Source organism: Sminthopsis crassicaudata, chromosome 5, assembly GCF_048593235.1.
Source record: "Sminthopsis crassicaudata isolate SCR6 chromosome 5, ASM4859323v1, whole genome shotgun sequence".
In the NCBI taxonomy this organism is placed as follows: Eukaryota; Metazoa; Chordata; class Mammalia; order Dasyuromorphia; family Dasyuridae; genus Sminthopsis; species Sminthopsis crassicaudata.
The window spans coordinates 220034236-220055622 of record NC_133621.1 but is presented as its reverse complement, the minus strand read 5'-3'; the positions used below and the strand labels follow the sequence as shown (position 1 = coordinate 220055622).

The following is a 21387-nucleotide window of genomic DNA, read 5'->3' as shown; positions in this document are numbered from 1 at the left end:
CTCTGCTAATAAGAAATGCCAGGCCCACCTGTGCTGCTGAGATATATAGTCCTGCTTGAGAATGTATAGATGTATAGATAGACAGACAGATAGACCGATGGATGTATAGATAGATAGATAGATAGCCAGACATACAGAGAGACTCTTTGAATATTAGAATTGGGCAAAGGGAAGCCAGTAAAGTTATAACAGACCAAGAAATAATGGGACAAAATATAAAGAATAAAAATAAAGAAGAGAATAAGAAAAACAACAGATCTAAAGAACAGATCAAGGAGGGAATGATGGACTACCTGAAAGCTATGATAAAAAAAAAAACCTTAAGCACGAGAATACAATAAAGAAAATTGTACTAAACTAATAGCATAAGACAGTAAAATAGAAATAGAAAAAAATCTACTAATTACCAACTGAAAGAGATCCTATAAGAAAAACTACAGAAATATCATTGCCAAATTTCAAAGCCCTTAGATCAAAGACAAATTTTTCCAAGCTATAACAACAATAGCAAATCCAAATATGTTGTAACTACAGTTGTAATAACACAAGATCTGTCAATGGCTGCAATAAAAGAATGTATAACCTAGAATATTATATATCAACAATCAAAAGAACTAGTGTTGTGACCAAAAATTTTGCATCCAGAAAAATTAGGTGTAATACTGAATGAAAAAAAAAAGGATATTAATTATACTGTCAGAGTTTAAGGATTTTGCTGCAGACAAAACTTGAACTCAATAGAAAAATTAACAAATAACACCAATACCAAAACTACTTTCAAAGAACTAAGAAAAGAACAAAGTGTAAACCATATGTCTAAGATGTCATGAGCAATTATTCAAAAAAAAAAAAGATTGGGAAAGAGCTGTGTATGATGTGATTCTAAAAAGCAAAACCATGTAGAAATTATACTATATGAATGAGGTTCAAGAGCAAGAACTGATAGGGGAATTATATGGGGAAGAAGGATTGGTAGTTCTGGAATCCTGCTCACATTGGGAATGGGTTAAAGAGAAACAATACATTTGTATGCCTAGAAGATTACACCCTCTAAAATCTATAAAGAAATAAGAGGGGGAGAGAATACAATAAGGCAAGGTAGTCTAGAAATATATAGATTAAAGGGAGTAGGAGAAGGTGTGTAAATTATTAGGAAAAGAATAAAGAAGGAGGGAAAGGGGGGAGAGAATATGAGAGAGTCCTTGGGGCAAAGGTTGATGAGAATTAGGAAAGGGGGAATCACTTTTGGGTAAGTGCAAGGATAGTCCAGTGATGGCGCAGAGTCCCCTTTAAAGGAATTTACAGGCCCAAAAACCTAGATTGATTAAAAAAAAAAAAAAGTTTATTTGGGGTTTGGAAGTAAGAGTAAAAGTAGAAAGACACCAGGGCCAGAGGTGGTCAGTGGGGATACAGGAACCCTTAAATGGCCATAAGGATACCATGTTTGGGAGGGCTCCTGCAAAGAGTGGCCTCGAAGGGTTTCCCTTTTTATAAACTTGAAGGTGGGTGGAGTCACAAGCTCCTGGCAGGTTTTCAGCCAGGGTCAGCATTGAATAGAATTCAATGGGTTATTAGATAAGGAAGAAATTGTTTGTGAGAGTTAGGAAAACCCAAATTAGCTCAGATCTGGTGGGGGCTGGGGAAACCCCGGATATCATTGGAATTCAAAAGGGTGCTTTTTAACCAGGATTTGTGAATCAAAAGCTCCTAGCTTAAAGAGACCTCAACCCCCATCAAGGTAAGAAAGTTAAGTAACAACAAGGCAAGCAACAGGTTTGCCATAAGAAGAGTCTATTCCCAATAGAATAAAAGATCCAAAGTGAGTAATAAAAGGGAGGATGATTCCAGGAATAAGGAACAAAGATAGAATAGGAACACAAGAGGCTTGTTGTTTGAAAGAAACAAGTACTATGGTATAGCTGAATTGAAGAATATTCAGGATAGGAGTAACAAGCTAAAAAGAAATAAAGTGCTGGATTATAAAAGACTGTAAAATACAGAGAAAAGATTTTAATATTTGATTTTTGATGCAATAGGGAACTTTTCCCTTAAGTTTACTTAATTTAGTAAAACAGGAGAGTTAGGAAGGATAGAAAATGAGAAAATTAGTATGCATGTATGTGTAGGTATATGTATACACTCAATAGAATAGAATAGAACTCAATAGAAAAATTAACATATAAAAGCCAATATCAAAACTATTTTCAAGGAACTAAAAAAAACTGTATTTTATACATAGAAGTGTAAATCATATATCTAAGATGTCATTAGTAATGAGGTATTCAAAAAATACATATATATATGTATATATATGTATGTATATATGTATAAATGTATATAAATGTATCTGGTTTTAACTGTAGCCTGATGGTGGGGGCCAGGGAGGAATATAGGGAGAAAAATAACTAACAAAGTAAAAAGTGCTCAGCAGCAAACAAAAGAAAATCTACAAGGAAATAAAGATGGATAGTTCTGAGATATAATGTATTGAATACAATATATACAGTTACTTGAAGTGAAAAATTATTGTTAACATTATTTGGATCCTCTCAAGTTCTGCTGGGCACAGGACAGTGGGGGGTTTTGTTCCTTTTTTAAAATTTTCTATTTAAGATTTAAATTTTAAATTTTTTAAATAAAAAATAATTATAGAAGATGAGAAACATAGAAGGTCATGATGTGTGGACAACGTAGAGGCACTACCCCTACCAAAGAGTTAGAAATCCTTGAAGGACTCATTATTGCACCATGATGTCAGGAAGAAAAACTACAATAGAAGATGATGACATATCTCAAAATCCTGTAGGACATAAAGTGATTGAGATTCCTCTGAAATCTGTCCTGGTCTAGGGAATTCCCAATAGCTTCTTTCTTGCTTTTTGACTAAGAATCCCTCTGATAATACACACTATCAAGCACTGTTTGTATGTCTATCTATTGTTGAATACTATATTCAATATTATTCTTTTATTCTCTGGTCTCTGAGGGCACCAGACAAAGGTGATTACATGGAAGATTAATTAATGCTGCTTAACGCTGAATCCCTTAGGATTGCTTTGTTTGTACATTCATAGCATCCTCATGCACCTACAGCAGAGTAAGCAGACTAAAAAACACTATGAAATATGCATGGCTTTTGCAGAAACAAATTAATATGATCTTCTCTCTCTTGCAAAACAAACAACAAGATCATTAATTATATTGCATATTTTTTGTGTCTTTGGTTACAAGTTTCCTTGTTTCCCCTGAGGGAAAAATAAGCATAACTCAGTACCTTCAAAAACAAAGAAATTGAGGTCAAGGAAGTGATAACATTTGGTTTGGACCTTCATCAGAGTTATATCTACTTTATGCATAGAAGAAAATGAGCCACAGTTTTGTAATTTTAGGAGTTGTATACCACTATACCTACTTTATTCTCAAACATCATCATGTCACATCCCAGATGTTTATATAAAAGTTCTCCATCATTTCTTAAGTATTCCTATCTTCCAGGAACTGTAATAAGTGCTGAAGATTCAAGGACAAAGACAAAATAGTCCATTGTCTTCAAAAAAACTTATATTCTATATTAAAGGAATAAAACACACAGAAATTTAAATATAAAATATATCTAAAATAATTTCTGGGGACAGGACACTAGCAACAGAGGAATCAAGAGAAGCTTAGAGATGACATGGAAATTGAGCTTTGAAGGAAGCTAGGGATACCACAGGATTGAGGAGAGAAGGGAATGCATTCAGGCATGGGAAACAACCTATTCAAAGACCTAGAGATGGTAACTTAAATGCCCTATATAGAGAATAACAAGCAGACCAATTTTTTCTGGAATAGAAAGAATATGAAAGAGATTAATATGTAATAAGACTAGAAATCTGAAGCTCGATTGAGAAAGGATTTAAAAGTCAAATAAATGAGCTAATATTTTATTCTAGAAGCAGGAGAAAATCACTATAATTTTTTAACAAGGAAAGTGACATGATCCAATCCCTTTGCTAGACAAAAATCACTTTGATAACTGCATGGAAAATGGAGTAGAGAATAGGAAAATCTGAGGGATTAAATGGAATGAGAGTGAAGAAAAATAATATGAAGAGGCTGATAAAGTAAGAAATTCATTCTGAGAAGAGATTAGAAGTAGATTTTAGTTCCTAAGATTAAGGAAAGAAGGTTTTATCAGAAGGACTTTGTATAAGCTACTAAATGTATTTGGGAAAATAAAATTATGTAGGTTTGAAAAAGAAATAGGTTAGGAGACATGAGGCCTTGGGAAATTAAATTATTATGAACAGCTAAATTAATTTTAGAGTTTATACACATAGAAGTGGAATACTTATAACTAATGACAGGATCATGTATAGCTAATATAGAGAGAGGAATATATCATAAAAATTACATATATTAAAGTAATGAGAGATTATGATATTTGAGAGAATGTAATTATGTATATTGAAATTGTCTAGTATGAGGACCAGAGTTGTGGTAAACAGAAAGACTCTAAGACAAGTACTGAACTCATTGAGGAAGGAAGACTCATGCTCTGGAAATCAATTAAACATGACTACCAAAACCTAGGTTGGGTGACAAATTTAAATAGCATGAATCTCAAAGGAAAAGCTGCTAAATTATGGTAGTGATAAAAGAATCTGGAAATGGTGATTAAGAAAAAGGATATTTCAAATCTCTCACCATGAGTCAAGGAGTTTTCTTGATGAGAAAATTCTATCAATAGAGATGAGGTGTGTGCCTGAAAGTAAAATTGACACTGCCCAGTGTGAGTCAAGCAAATATATATATATATATATATATATATATATATATATATATATATATATTTTTTTTTTTTTTTAAAGAGTAAAGGTTCAATGAGGACCAGAAAATAAAAAGTGAAAAAAAAAATGACTTTGATGAGAGTTAGGAAAGGGGGAACCCCTTTTGGTTTGGTGCAAGGATAAGTCTAGTGACAACACAGAGTCCCCTGTAAAGGAATTTACAGGCCTAAAAGCCTAGATTGATTAAAAAAAAAAAAAAAAAAAAAAAAAAAAAGTTTATTGTAGGGTTTGGAAGTAAGATTAAAAGGTAGGAAAACACCAGAGCTAGGGTGGCTCTGGTGGGCAGAAATCCTTGACATGACCAGCGTAAGGATGCCATGTTTGGGACCTCTGCAAAGAGTAGACTCCAGTCTGGATCTTTTTATAATAGGGGGGCTTTGGACAATCTGAAGGGGCCCATGGGTAGAGTCCCAGGCTGGCCTCCAGCCTGAGCTTCAGCCAGGGTTAGAATTTGAATAGAATTCAATGGGTCCTTAGATAAGGAAGAAGCTGTTTGTGGGGGTTGGGGAAATCTGAGCAGATAGTGGGGGACTAAGAAAGCCCAAGCTAGCTCAGATCCGGTGGGGGCTGGGAAAGCCCGGATATCATTGGAATTCAAAAAGGGTGCTTTTGACCAGGATTTGTGAGTCAAAGATCCTAGCTTCTTCAGCCATGGGGGGTTGGGAATCAGAAAGGAATCTTAAAGGGACCTTAACCCCCATCAACTTAAGATAAATTTAAGATAAATGTGATACTGAGCAAATATTACAGAGAACACAGCAAAAGGGAGAGGTTGAATCTGACTAGGATGCTGGGCATGAGGGGATCAAAGTTGAAGAAATTTGAGGGAAATAGAAATAAGGGAGTGGAAAACTGAGGACAAAGTATGGAGTTTATACTTGAATAGACAAGGATTCAGTGTCACTGTGATGGGGAAAGTCTTAGGGAGTGGGAATATGCTATTATAATATGAAGTTATATATGGAAATCATGCAAAGCATATTTTATATAAGCAATGTTGAAAAAAAAAGAAAAAGAAAAAAAATTGTACTTCAACATGCACTCAAAGTTCATCAGCTCTTTTCTTTTAGGTGAATGGCATTTTTTATCACAAGTCCTTGGTAATTTTATTTAATCACAGTATTTTTCAGAGTAGCTAAATCTGCTACAAGTGATTATCATTACAATATTGCTGTTACTGTGTGCTGCTCACTCTTTCTGCTCATTTCATTTTTATTATTTCTTATAGCACAATAGTTGTAAAGTCCGGGTTAGCCCTCTGGAGGCCCCCGAATCACCCAGATTCATGATAAGCAAGTCTTTGGTCTTTAGGGGGAGAAGTGAAGGGGATGAACAAAACCTGCCACAAACTTTCCACCAACCTCCCTCTTCATTGTCCTCCTTCAAAGTGACTCTGGCTTGTCTCACTCCACCCCCCTAATCCCTCCTTACAATTCTCTTAACCCCAAGTATTGAGCTAGCATTAACTGTGAGAAGAAAAATTCCAAACATAATAAAAGAGTTATTGTCCAATAGGTAATTAACCTTAAGTGCTTGGTTGTCTGATTCAAATGCACCTATTCAGAGTTTCAGCCTTTTATAAATAGTATTCCATCACAAACATATACCACAACTTGTTTAGTAATTCACAATTGATAGGCACTCTCTAATTTTCAATTCTTTGACACCATAAAAAAACAACCACTTTAAATATTTTTGTACATATAAGTCCTTTTCCTTTTTTAAAAAATTATTTGGGAAACAGACCTAGTAGTGATGAAAAGTTTTAAAGCCCATTGGGTATTGTTCCAACTTGTTCTCCAGAATGGTTAGGCCAATTCATACTTTCACCAACAGAGCATTAATGTCCTGATTTTCCCACATTACCTTCAACATTTGTCATTTTTCTCTCTGTCATCTTAGCCGATCTGATATGCATAAGGTAGTATCTCAGAGTTGTTTTAATTTGCATTTTTCCTAATCAATAGCAATTCAAAACATGTTTCACTGTAGATAGCTTTGATTTCTCCTTGTGAAAACTGTCCCATTACATTCTTTGACCATTTATCAATTAAGGCAAAGCTTCCTAAACTGTGGTTTATAATCTGTTGTGGATCATGTAATGAATATGTGGGTCATTGAAACTGTGATTTATTATCAATAAATGTTTGATTTGTATGCTTATTTTATATACCTGTATCTATAGGGTTACATTTTTTAAATTGAGTAAAATGGACTCACGAGTCCTCAATTTTTAAAATGGCTCTTATTTTCATAAATTTAACTCAGTTACCTATATAATTAAGAAATGAGGTCTTTATCAAAAAAATCTACTATATAAATTTTTTCCTCACTTTTTTTGCTTTTCTTCAAATCTTAGCAGCATTAGCTTTATTTGTGCAAAAACTTTTTAATTTCATGCAATTAAATTATTCTTTTATTTTGCATGATTATTTCCATATTTTAGTCATGAGTTCTTCTCTTAATAGATCTGGCAATTAAAATTTTCTATGCTCCCATAATTTACTCATAATCTCACCATTTATGTGTAAATCACATGCCTATTTTGACCTTATCTTGGTAAACAGTATGATATGTTGGTCTAATTTTTATCAAAGACCTTTTCTGTCTTCCCAAAATTGCCCGAAATTTCAGATTCTTGTGTTTTATTTTCAAATATTAAATTGCTATGATCACATATTATTGTGTATTTTATACATAATCTATTCCACTGATCCACCACTGTATTAGCCAATATCAAACTGTTAGATTGTTTTTTGTTGGTTGGGTTTTTGGGTTTTTTGAGATGAAAAAAGAAATGAAATTTAATGGAGGAAAAAAAATACTTGTTATAATCCTACATGTGAACAGATTAAGCTCCTCAGTACAAGGAAAGACAATGACAAAATGAATTTAAAAACAAAACCCATTTTTTTGCTGCATACAAGAAATAAATTTAAATCATAATGATACTGAAGCAAAATGAGATGTGGAACAAAATTACTTTCAGATAGCAATGAACAATATATTATTTATTATATTATATATGTAAATATACATATTTAAAACAAACTAAATTTAGAAAAATACATAAACTATATAAATATGTAATAATATATTAACTATATGTTCATCGAATGGCATAGCATGTAGCATCTCATTCTTAAGAAGGAAAAAATTACCAGATTACAAAATACACTAATATTCTTGACATTTCATTCTTCCAGATGAATTTTTATTACTTTTAGCTCTATAAAATAATGCTTTTTAAGTTTTTAAGTAAATCAATTTAGGTAGAATTATTATTTCAATTATATGGACTTGACCTACTCATGAACAATTCATAATTCTCCAGTTATTTTTATGAAAAGGCTTTTGTGATTGTGTTAATATAGTATCTGGGTTTTTCTTGGCAAATAAACTTCCAAGTGTTTTATATTGTTTGCAGCTATTTTAAATAGAATTTTCCTTGATATCTCTTCCTACTAGACTTTTTTTCAGAATACACAGAAATGTTAATGATTTATCTGGATCTATTGCATATGCTGCAGTTTTTCCAAAGTTGTTCATTGTTTTAACTAATTTTGGAAAAATCTTCTATTTTATCCCAAATACAGGTAATATTGATATTAATTTTAGTTATATACTACTTGTCATTTCAAGGAGAGGTCCATTTTGTCCTAAGACTTCCAGTTTTTAGTAGAAATGGTTGTTGTATTTTATCAAAAACATTTTCTGCATCTCCTGTTATAACTATGATTTTTGTAATTTTTTTATTGATGTGGTCAATTATGCCTATAATTTTCCCAATATTAAAACAGTCCTGCATTCCTGGTATAAATCCTACATAGTCATAACATATACTCTTTCTGATATATTGCTGTAATCTCTTTTATTGAATATATATATAATTTATATTATATGTGTACTTTATTTAATATTTTGCTTCAATATTCATTAGGGAAATTGGTTTTTAGTTTTCTTTTTAGCTTTTCATGATGCATGCCTGAAATCCACATTTGTGTTATAGAAGCAATTTGTTAGGGCCCCATTTTTGCCTATTTTTCTAAATAGTTTGTAGTATATTGAAACTATTTATTCTTTAAATAGTTAAGAGAATTCAACTCTATATCCATCTGTATTCCATCCTGGGGTGAGGGGGGGGTTCTTAGGGAGATTGTTTCTTGCATCTTCAATTTCTTTTTCTGAAAAAGGAATTGTTTAGGTATTCAGTAGTTAGTAATAAGATTTTTAAGGTGATTGAAATGCAAATTATTAGTTATAATAGCCATAAAGAAAGGTGGGATGAATGAATGTAGATAATGTTCAGACAAAAGTGGGACAGAACACTGCTAAAAAAAAATCTATAAACAAACCCATTACTAAATCTCCCTAGGTTATAGCTGAGAGATATCCAAGTCAACACATTAGTGATATTGTTTTTAAAGTACAGTAATAATTTGCATCGATTTTCCATCTGGTTCCCAAAGCTAATACATTTTGTCACCCTCCTCTTCAGGTCTAATCCCTCTCTTCTTTTATACATAGGTCTATCAGAAATCAAGTATGAGAAATCATATAGGGATTACATTATTTATCCTTCAAGGACTAACATGATCCCCAACTAAAGATTCTGATTTTCATCTTTCTTTTTTTTCACATATCTTTCAAGTATAATTGAAGTATAATTATTCTTACCTTAATGGATACACAATTTAAGATACAGGTGTATTTTTTCCTCTGAAATTTTTCTGTTTTAGAAGTGGCATTCCCAACAGTCCATATTCCCAGATATTTCTATAGTTTGTCAACTGGGGACAATAGTATTACCTATCATGGTTGCTTTGCCCAAATGTTTTTGTCATCCTTCTTAGGGCAACAGAATTTTTTCTTCAAGCCACCATGTCTTATGATCATTATATAGCTGTCTGCAATCCTCTGCACTACACAACCATCATGAACAGCAAACTCTATAGCCAGCTGCTAGTGAGTTCTTGGTTGGCTGGGTTCATGATCATCCTCCCACCAATTAGTCTGGGTCTTTGGGTGGAATTTTGTAACTCCAATGTCATTGATCATTTTGGCTGTGATGCATTTCCCATGTTAAATATTGCATGCTCAGACACAATTTATAGAGAGGATGGTTTCGATCTTTGCTGGGGTAACACTCATTATCACCTTATTCTTAGTGGGTTTTGTCCTATGCATTCATTATTAGGACAGTTCTTAGATTTCCCTCAGCTCAGGAAAGGAAAAAGGCCTTTTCCACATGTTCCTCCCAGATGATTGTTGTCTCCATTACTTATGGAAGCTGCATCTTTATCTATATCAAACCATCTGCAAAAGAAGGAGTGGCTTTGAATAAGGTGGTGTCAGTACTCACAACTTCAATTGCCACTGTTATGAACCCCTCAATTTATGTCCTAAGAAACAAGCAAGTGATACAAACTCTTTTTTTTTTCTTTTTCTTTTTTTTTTTTTTTTTTTGTTTTTTTAGGCAATTGGGGTTAAGTGACTTGCCCAAGGTCACACAACCAGGAAGTGTTAAGTGTCTGAGACCAGATTTGAACTCTGGTCCTCCTGACTTCAGGGCTGGTACTCTATCCACTATGCCACCTGGCTGCCCCGTGATACAAACTCTTAAGGACTCTAGAAAAAAAATTTTTTTTTTCTTCTCAAAGCAATAAAGAACTAAAAATAAAACAAAACAAAACAAAACAAAACAAAAAACCTGACTCCAAATAATAAAAGAAAATCTGACTAACTTTTAACCATCTGTCTTGTATTCCATTACCCTTTTTTATTTCCCTTGAAATTTAATTCTTTATCCACAATCCATTCACTGTAACCTTTTCACATTTCCTTTCTCTTATATTGAGAATTGATCATACACCCAAGTAGTAAAAGTTTATTTTTTCATTCTTCTCCCTTTCTTTGTCAAATTCTCTCATGATATATTATCTTCTTAACTACTCCCACTCGCAAAACCATCACCATCACACCTAGAAGCACTAAAACAAATTCTATCACCCTCCCAAAATCATATATAAGGAATTCCTGTATGAGATAGGCATGGAATAATCAGTTCTACTACTTTAAAATAACCATAAAAGTCATTTAGTTCAACAAGCTTTATTCTCTCTGCTAATATCCCAAACTGTTGCCTATATTTTGTATCTCTCCTTATTCTTCTTCCTTGTCTGCTCTCTATATATAACGTCTTTATTCGCACTGCCTGATTATATATGACTAATTTCCTGCCTATGAAGAACACCAATATGATTTTCAAAAATGATCATTGATCCCAATCAAAATAGAAATAACCTGCATCTCTTTAAATCTTCTATAATACTGTATTTGTACCTTGTACCTCTTCTGTGCATTTAAACACATTTTATTCTAGTTTGTATTAGCATTCTTGGTATATCTACCTTTTTCTCCCAACTTTATTGGAAGCTGCTAGGTGATAGGGAAAAAGTATCATTCATCTTCAGCATAATACTTTGTACATAATAATTCTTTGCACATATAAAAGAGTTTGTTGAATTTCATTGATTTAATGGGAGGAAAGATATAATTTAAGGACTGTCAACCACAAGTAGAAACACAAAACATTCAGAAGCTGAGAGAGATTAAATAAAAATATTAGTATGTAGGTACTGATTTTGGAAAAACAAATTCAAAAGCTCTATGCAATAAAACAAATTAAATAACCTCTTGTATACAACCAATGCTTCAAGAGACTAAAACCAAATTCTGATTTAAAGAAAAATAAAGGGGATGGGCTCTTAATGCAAAAGTATCATATTGAAGAAAACACAAACTAGATAATTATAATTTCATATATGAATGGATTAAACTCATCATTGAAATGAAAGATAATGAGAAAAAGCATAAGAAAATAAAATCCAACAATTTTCTGCATGCAAGGAAAAAAGAAAAAGAAAATAAAGAACTGGAGAAAAAATATCTCAAGATAATAAAACTCCAAAATTTCTGCAGTTGTAGATAACTTTAGATAACAACAAAAATTCATGAGGTCAAAATCATAAATAAGAAAAATAGATTATGTTTTAAGGCATCACAAAGAATTTTATTAAATGCATATTGATAAGTGGCATAGTGCTAACATCATAAATGAAAACTAACTCAATGGAAAAACTATATAAATTGTAAGATAATAATTGTACACTTTAATATTTTTTGAGAAACAAATAAATCTAGATAATGAGAAAGATAATAGCTAAAAAAAATTAGTCTGGAAAAATTCCTGTTATCTTCTGAAGAGGAATAATAAAAATGATACCTATTAAGTACCATTTACCAAAATTGATCAGTTAAAAGAAATCATTCATGTAAAAAGCCAGAAACAATAAACATTTGTATACAAAAATCCAAAAAAAATTAATTTAAGGAATATAAACAGTAAAGAACTCATAACTTCCTAAATAAAGAATGTATCATAGAAACAAACTTACTTTTTATTATAAAAAGAAAAAATTGGGTTATAAGTCAACTGGATCTCTGAAGAAAATTAAATTCACTAATCTATCACTAAGCATTTATTTAATTTTTTATTTATTTAATATCTTTATTTTCCCCAGTTACATGTAAAACCATTTTTACATTTGTTTTTAAAACTTTGAACACTAGATTCTCTTCTTATCTCCCCAACCCAAATCCCTATTAAGTTGTAAAGTTATGCAAAACACTTCTATAAAATTCATGTTGCAAAAGAAAATGTAAATTTCCCCCCTCAAAAAAAAACCCTCAAGAAAAATAAAGTTTAAAAAAGTATGCTTTAATCTCTATTCAAACACAATTATTTCTTTCTTTGGGTATGGATAGGATTTTTCATCATAAGTCTTTCAGAGTAGTATTGGATCATGTACTGCTGAGAATAGCAAAGTAATTTACAGCTGATCATCCCACAACATTGCTATTGATGCATAGTACATTTCACTTTGCTTGAGTTCATGGAGGATTTTCCAGGTTTTTCTGATAGCATCCTGATCATCATTTCACATAAAACAATAATATCCTATCATAGTCACATACCACAATTTATTTAACCATTCTCCAATTAATGGGCATTCCCTCAATTTCTAATTCTTTGCCCTAATAAAAGAGTTGCTATAAATATTTTTGTACATATAAGTCCTTTTCTTTTTTAAACCAATTTTGGGGGTTTATGTTGAGTATCAAATGATATTCATGATTTTATTAGGCCTTCATCAGAGAAATTTCCTTCAAAATTCTTTTCGCAGTTACTATTGCTACCTGCCCCACATATTCTATTCTTTTTACTCTGTGTCTTCTCAAAAGTGTTTTGCTTTTAATCACCCTCTCCCCAATATGCTCTCTTTTATTACCCTCCCTCCTTCCCATATGCCCTTCCCCTCTTACATATCTGTAGGATAAGATAGATTGTGTGCCCTTATTAGGGTATGTATGTTATTTCCTCTGAGCCAGTTCTGATGAGAGTAAGGTTCACAACTTCTGAGAATGGAGTCAAGATGGTGGAGTGAAGCCAAGAAGTTGCTTGAGCTCACCCCATTTCCCTTGAAAACTGTATGACATCAAGTTTTTGAACAAAGTTTGATGGAATGAAATCATTCTCCAGTCCAAGATAGACTAGAAAAATTTCAAGAAAGATCAGTCTTATGGCAGTGAAAAGGATATTCAGCCCAAGTCAGACAGACTCTGAGTCTTAATCATAGCAAATCAGCAACTGAGATCCTCAGTCTTGGCTCAGTAGTGCAGCAAATCAGTGGGGCAGCCTCTAGTATCAGCCCAGAAAACAAACTTCGGAAAACTAAACTGTTTCCTGAAAATATCAGGCAAAGCTACCCCCTGCAAACACAAGGGGCCCCTATGCTCAAAGCCAAAGCTCAGAGCTGCACAGGAAGCTTGGGACACCATCTTATCTCAGGAGCAGAGCTCAACCATAAGTTTAAAAAAAAAAAAAAAAAAAAAAGAAGAAGGAATATCCAAAGAAAAGGAAAGAAAATGAGCAAGAAATAGAAAAGAATTTTGACCATAGAAAGCTACTGTGGTGAAAAAGAAAACCAAAACACCAAATCAGATGAAGGCAAAATGTCCATAGAGGAAATCTCAAAGAATGTTTTTTCTTGCCACTTTTATGGTAAATAATTTACACCATTGTGCCTATTTTTCATTTTCTATTAGTACATTCTTTTCTGGCCCCTTAATTTTAATTTTTTAGATGTTATCTCATCATACTCAACTCACATGTGTGCCTTCTGTCTACATATATTCTAACTGATATAATAAAGATAAAGCTCTTATGTATCAAAAGTATCATCCTCCCATGTAGGAATGTAAGCAGATAAACCTTATTAAGTTCCTTATGATTTCCTTTTCCTGATTACCTTCTTATGCTTCTGAGTCCTGTATTTAAAAGTCGAATTTTCTATTCAGCTCTGATATTTATATCATGAATGCTTGAAAGTTCTCTGTTTCATTGAATATCCACCTTTTCCTCTGAAGGATTATACTCTGTTTTGGGTTCGGGAAGTGATTCTTGATTGTAGTCCTAGCTCCATTGCTCTCCAAATAACATTCCTACCTCTCTGATCCTTCAATGTAAATCTTGTGTCACTCTGACTGAGGTTTTGCTATATTTTAATTGTTTCTTTCTGTATGTTTGCAATATTTCCTCCTTGATGTAGAAGTCTCAGAATTTGGCTACAATATTTCTGGGAATTTTCATCTTGAGATCTCTTTCAGGAGGTGATTGGTGGATTCTTTCAACTTCTATTTAACCCTCTATTTCTAGAACAGGACTAGTTGTTTATTTGTTTGTTTTTTGGTTTTTTTTTGTGTTGTGTGTGTGTGTGTGTTTTTTGATAACTTTTCAAAAGATGAAATCAAGCCTCTTTTTGGATCATGGTTTTTAGGTGGACTATTAATCTTAAGATTATTTCTCTTGGGTCTACTTTCCAGGTCAATTATTTTTTCAATGAGATATTTCACATTGTTTTCTATGTTTTCATTCTTTTTTTTCCCTGAGGCAATTGGGATTAAGTCACAAAGGTCACACAGCTAGGATGGATTAAATGTCTGAAAATGGATTTGAACTTAAGTGCTCCTGACTTCAGGGCCAATGCTTTATCCACGGAGCCATCTAGTTGCCCCTATTTTTTCATTCTTTTAGTTTTGTTTTATTGTTTCTTGATTTCTCATAAAATCATTAGCTTCTATTTGCTCAATTTAATTTTTAAGGAATTACTTTCCTCAGTAAACTTTTGCATTTCATTTCCTATTTGTTCAATTTAGCTTTTTAAGACATTCTTTTCATTGGTTTTTTGTATTGCTTTTTCCATCACTCTAATTTCTCTGCCCAATTTTTCCTTTAGTTCTCTTACTTGACTTTCAAAATCGCTTTTGATCTCTCATGGCCTGAGACTAATTCTTTTTTGTGGGGGAGACTTTGGATGTGTAAGCTTTGACTCTGTTATCTTCTTATGAGTGTGAATTTTGATTTTCCTTATCACCATACTAATTTTTATGGGTTTCTGTTTTTCTCATTTTCCCACTCTATTATTCAGTTTTAGCTCCTCATTAAAGTAGGACTCTGTTTTCAGGGTAAAAGGTATAATGTCCCAAGCTTCAGGGATTTTGTGCAGCTATGTTCAGAGATCCTTCTAGGGACCTATAAGTTCTTCTAGGGACCAAATAGTTCTTGAACCATGTTATGATCCTAGGAGAAGTGTATTTGAATGATCACAAGCACTCTTTGCTGCCCTGCAACTGTGAGGAGGGTCCCCACTTCACCTTACATTCCAGTATACTAAAGCAACAGAGTCTTTCCTCAGTGCTAGTAAAGAGATTTCCTTCTGACCAGTTGTTCAACTACTTTATTATCTCTGAGCTGAGGTGGAAGAAGTTGCCATTGCCTCTGCCATCACTTTCGTTTGTTACATTCCCAAGACCTTCTCACCCTATTGAGACAAATCTTTCCTACCAATTGATTCTGGTACCTCTGGGCCAAGAGCTCTGGAAACTGTCAACACTCCCATTTATTCAGATGCCGAAAGGCCCTCTCCTGCTTTGCTGACACCCAAAAGGGACAGGGGCTATCCTGGATACCCATCCTGGTACAGCATACCTTTCCTACTACCCTTCTAAGTTTACTCTGGCTGGAAAATTGTTTCACTCTGCATTTTTATGTGTTCTGATGCTCTAAAATTTGTTTAGTCATTATTTAAAGATATTTGGAGGGGGTTGCTGGAGAACTCAAAAAAATCCATCTTTACTCTGTCATCTTGATTCTGTCCCCTTCATAGGCATTTCTTAAGCAACTACAAGATTCCAGAATGAGATAGATTTGGGGAATGCAAAAACAAAAATGAAATAGTACATGTTTTCCTCAAGGAGCTTACATTCTACCTGGGGAAGCAATATGCACATTAAAAAAAAAAGAAATATAATGTAATTATAGGGAAGGGACAGCTAGGTGGTGCAATGGATAGAGCATTGGGCTTTAAATGAGGAAGAGTCATCTTCATGAGTTCATGGTTCAGACAATTTCTAGCAATGTGACCCTGAGTAAGTAACTAAACCCTTTTTACCTCTAGTATTCATCTATAAATGAGCTAGAGAAAAAAATGGCAAATCATTCAAGGTAAAAATATGGTCACAAAAATATGAAATGACTGAAATAATTCAACATCAGAAAGAAAAACCATGGGAAGAGAGTACTAACAATTAAGGGAATAAAAAAGGTCCTTCATAGAATGTTGACACTATAGCTGAATGAAGGATGAGGCCCTAAGAGTCAGCGATGAAGCTGAAGAGCAGTATGATATGTCAGTTTGTGCAAAGGTATGAGGTTGGAGATAGAATGGCATATATAGGATATAAAGCAGACCAGTTTGTTTGGACTATAGAGTAAATGAAAATGAATCTTGTGTAATACTACTAAAAATACAGACTACAGACAGAATATGAATGTCTTTCCATGCTAAAAAGAGAAAATTATTATTTATTAAGGTAAATAGAGACACCATTTTCTTCATCAGGACTGATGTTATCTAACCTGGAGAATGTTGGTTTGAAAGTTATATGGATAATGAATTGAAGAGAGGAAAGACTGCATAGAAGGAGAACAGTTAATTGGGTATCTATTTAAATAGACCAAGTGAGAAGTAATAAGAATCTGAAAGAAGGCAATTGTGGTATGAGTAGATAGAAAGAGATAGAGGCGAATAATGTTATAGAAATAAAAACTATCAAGAACTGACAAGTGATTAGATATGGGTTATGACTAAAAATGAAGAGTTGAAAATGCTCTTTGGTTATAAACCTGGGTGACTGTAATAAAAGAGATGAACTTTGATAGAAACAGAGAACTTAAGGAAAGGGATAGTTTTGTAATTAAAGTTAATAAATTCTATTTGGAACAAATTAAATTTGTGATGTCTGTAGGAGATTGGAGTTATTCAATATCAGTTGGAAATATTCATCATCCAATGGGAGATTGGGATTCAAGATCAGGTGAAATAGAATAATTGGGTTGTGCATATATATATATATATAAAAGACATCTGCATATAAAATTGATACTTTAATATATGTTTGATGAGATTGTACAGTGTAGTTATTAAAAAGGAGGCACCCTAGGAAAGAACCAAAGGGAACATCTGACATGATTTGGGTCATAATCTTAAAAAGGAAACTGAGGGCAGCTAGTTGGTACAGTAGATAGAGCATCAGCCCTGAAGTCAGGAGAACCTGAGTTCAAATCTGACCCCAAACACTTAACACTTCCTAACTGTATGACCCTGGGCAAATCATTTAACCCCAATTGCCTCAGAAAGAAAAAAAGGAAACTGAAAATTAGACAGGGATTCAATGCATGCTGATTTATTCAGTCCAAACTTCTCTTCTGATCTCTATATTCTCATATCTCCAGCGAAAGAACACCTCAAACTGGATATCCCATAGACTGTCTATCTACCTTCACACAATACTTCTATATATCTCTTCTCTCCTCTGATACTATTAACACCTTGATACAAGCCATCATTCTATGCACCATTACAATTGCCTTTTGATTATTCTCCCTACTTCAAGACTCTGGTCCCATGGTTCCCTATAATCCCAGGATCAAATATAAACCCTCTGTTTGAATTTTAAATCTCTTCACTTTAACCTTCCTAACTTTCTATTCTTACACTTTATTCCCCATTACTGACTCTTAGATCCAGTGACACTGGCTTCCATGCTGTTTTTCTCACAAAGTACTCCATCTCCCAACTCCATTTTCACTGACTGTCTATTTGAGAACAGGCAATATTTTTGCCTTTTTTTCATGTCCTCAGAGCTTATCAGTATCTGGCACATGTTAAGTTCTTAATAAGTGCATGTTGACTTGAAAAGCAATGACTAGGCACCAAGCATTGTACTGCTGAGGATTCAAAGAAAAGAAGAAAATAACCCTTACTCTCCAGCTCTAATTCTTATTCTAATAAGACAATATGCAAATAAATGGGTACAAATAAGATATATGTGGGAGAGACTAAAACTAACCTTAGATAGAAAGATTCTGTCATCTAAAAGAACTAGGAAAGTTTAAAAAAAAAAAAAAAAAAAAAAAAACATTGAGTTTGAGGAATCCTGAAGAAAGCCAGAGATTCTAAAGAGACAGTACTAAGTAAAAAGAATATTCCAGGCATGAGAGACAATTTAGTTAGTTCTATCCAAAAGACCCTCAGTACAGGTATAATAAATAAAGAGATTGTTCTTCACTATTTGTGACCTTTGAGAAGCTACAGAAGAGCCATCTCAAGTGAAAACAAAAAACTAAGGTCTTTCCTAAATGTAACTTTCTGGTAACAAATATTTGAAGGTTTAGAAGAGAAAATTTCCCACTTTTGAAAGGTAGCTGATTGTTCAGTGGGTAGAGTGCTCAGAATGGAATTAGGGAGATGAGCTGATCCAAACTCAGGAAATTCCTAGCTCTGTTATCCCAAGCAAGTTATTTTAACAGCTCTCAGCTCAGCTTACTGAACTGCAAACTGGTGCTTCTAATAAGATTTAGCAGGCTTGCTGTGATGCTCCATTGAAATAAATATGTAAAACCAGAAATCATATAAAGGCTTATTCCTTTCCTCTTTCCCTTTTTGATCCTGGGATACAGACATATTCCATCAGGTTTGCTTTGGGGACTTTTGTTTAAGTTATTTTTTTTCATTTGTCAGCATTTTGATAGGTCTAATTGGAGCTATGAGCTAATAAGACAAAGAGAGAAGGAAGGAGAGAAGTGAGGGGAAAGGAAAAAGAAGATGGAAAGGGAGAAGAGGGAAGGAAGGCCCAGAGGGAGTACAAGGAGAAGTCGGAGTAGGAGAAGTGTCAGTGCTATATCACCATCCTTCTAAAATGACTCATTGTTTTTGACCTACCTAATCCTCCCCTTTTCTGAAACTCCTTGATTTACAGCCTTGGAAATTTCCTTATTCCTCATTCTCCCACATCCAGTCAATTACCAAATCTTGTCATTTCTATATCCAAAATATCTGTCAAATGTTTGCCCTTTCTTCTTGCCTAGATACAAAATCTTCTGATCTTTAAAGCCCTTCTGAACCTGGTTACAACTTACCTGTACATTATTATAGGTGACCTGTTGATTTTATTTTTTGAAAAGAAAAATGTAATGACTTTTCAATCATCCATGCTGATATAGGTGAGTAAAGCAATGCTAATCCAAAATAGATAATTAATTAATTTGCATTTGCTTTTAATTTTAGGGATCTGGCTAGAAAGACATTCTGAGAAAGTCTCTGTGCCCCTTAGAAAGGAAAGGAAAATTTCAGTTAATATTGCTCAGAAATTACAATTGATGAATCCTATTTTTAAGTATTAAATAGAAGAAAATATATCTAAATCTTCATCTGCTATATGCTTTCTATGAGACTTCCCTGAATAGTCTTGTTTAAGAACTTAAAAGAGTCTCATTTTTAGGCCTTATTCTTAACATAAATGCAAAGAAAAGCTTTAATTCAGTAGAAAGAACATGAAACAGGAAGTCAAGAAAATAAATAGCTGAGGTCACAGTGAAGCCACTTCCTTTCTGCCTGGTCACAATCCTACCTGTAATATGAGAGTTGGATAGGATATCTAAGTCCCTTTTAATTCTATGATTCCATTGCTGCTAATTTTGTCTGTTTGACTTTTCAGTTTTTTAAAGCACCTAGCAAAGGTATCCTCAGTAATCAATTAACAGTGTCCTCTTGACAAATAGAAAGATATCTAATGTCTTTGACTTTTCTGGAGTTAAGGAGTTCCAACATGTATCCAAAAATATTGATAACTTCTATATGTTCTTTCCCTACTCTTCCAGAGAGCTATTCCATATCAAAATAGTATTTTAAAAGATGAGAAAGAAGAATGAAAAACAACATAACTAATCACTAAATTTTTTAAAAGCCTGAAAATAAATGCCTCTACAAAGGGGTAGAGTAAAAGTGTCTTTGGGGGGTTGTTATATTCTTGTAGCTATTGTGTATATTGTGGTTGCTATATTGTTGATTATAGTTTGCTGTTGGTTATATTGTAGTAGTTATATTATTGTAGTAATTATTGTATTATATATACAATATTAATATTAATACTACAATATATTGTAGTATTATTGTAGTAATTGTGTATGTTGTTTTCTTTGTCTCTACTTATTTTCCTCTGCATCAGTTCATGTGGCTTTGTCCCTGTATTTGTCACAAAATTTATTGAACAATTCCCTAGTGGTTTGACATGTACTTTGTTCCTAATTCTTTTCTATCATAAAAAAAATGCTGCTATAAATATTTTGCTATATATGGGGAACTTTTTATTTCAATTAAGCCCTTGAATTATGTCAAAGGGGTAACCACATTCTAATTACTTTATTTGTATAATTCCAAATTACTTTCCAAAATAGACATACTGATTCCCAGTGCTATTAAGAATACATCAGTATACATAACTTTGCATAATTTTTCCAATATTAACTATTGCCATATTTTCCCATCTTTGCTAATTTGCAGAATATGAAGTGAAACATTAGGTCTGTTTTGATTTGCATTTCTCTTGCTATTAGTAATTTGGAGCAGTCTTTCATGTGGTTGGTAATATATTACAATTCTTTTAAAATCTATTTATTCATATCTTTTGACCACTCAGATATTGAGAAATTACTAAGACATAACTATTGATATAGATGTGGAGAGAGAGAGAGAGAGAGAGAGAGAGAGAAAGAGAGAGAGAGAGAGAGAGAGAGAGAGAGAGAGAGAGAGAGAGAGAGAGAGAGAGAGATTTGTGAATATATATATGGTTGTTTCAGTTAATTATGTATCTTGGATATCAGATTCTTATCAAAGAAATTAGAATCTTTTGTAAAGTTATCTATCTTGTTCAGGTGACCTGAAAGCAGCAATTCTACTACTTTACACTTTTTTCTAGACATTTTTAACCATATAAAAATGCATTATTATCAATATGGTATACTCTGACCTAATAAAATGGATGCTATTAATTTTATTTTTCAAAAAGAAAAATGTAATGATTTTTCAACTAT

The 21387-nt window shown here is 33.0% G+C and overlaps 1 protein-coding gene and 1 pseudogene across 1 annotated transcript in view; one reads left to right on the top strand and one right to left on the bottom strand.

The window, feature by feature from the left end:
* LOC141542762 (olfactory receptor 6C2-like) overlaps positions 1-21387 on the bottom strand; it is a 113967-nt gene that overhangs the window by 39298 nt on the left and 53282 nt on the right. The window lies entirely within an intron of this gene.
* On the top strand, positions 9378-19594 carry LOC141543949 (olfactory receptor 6C2-like; annotated as a pseudogene).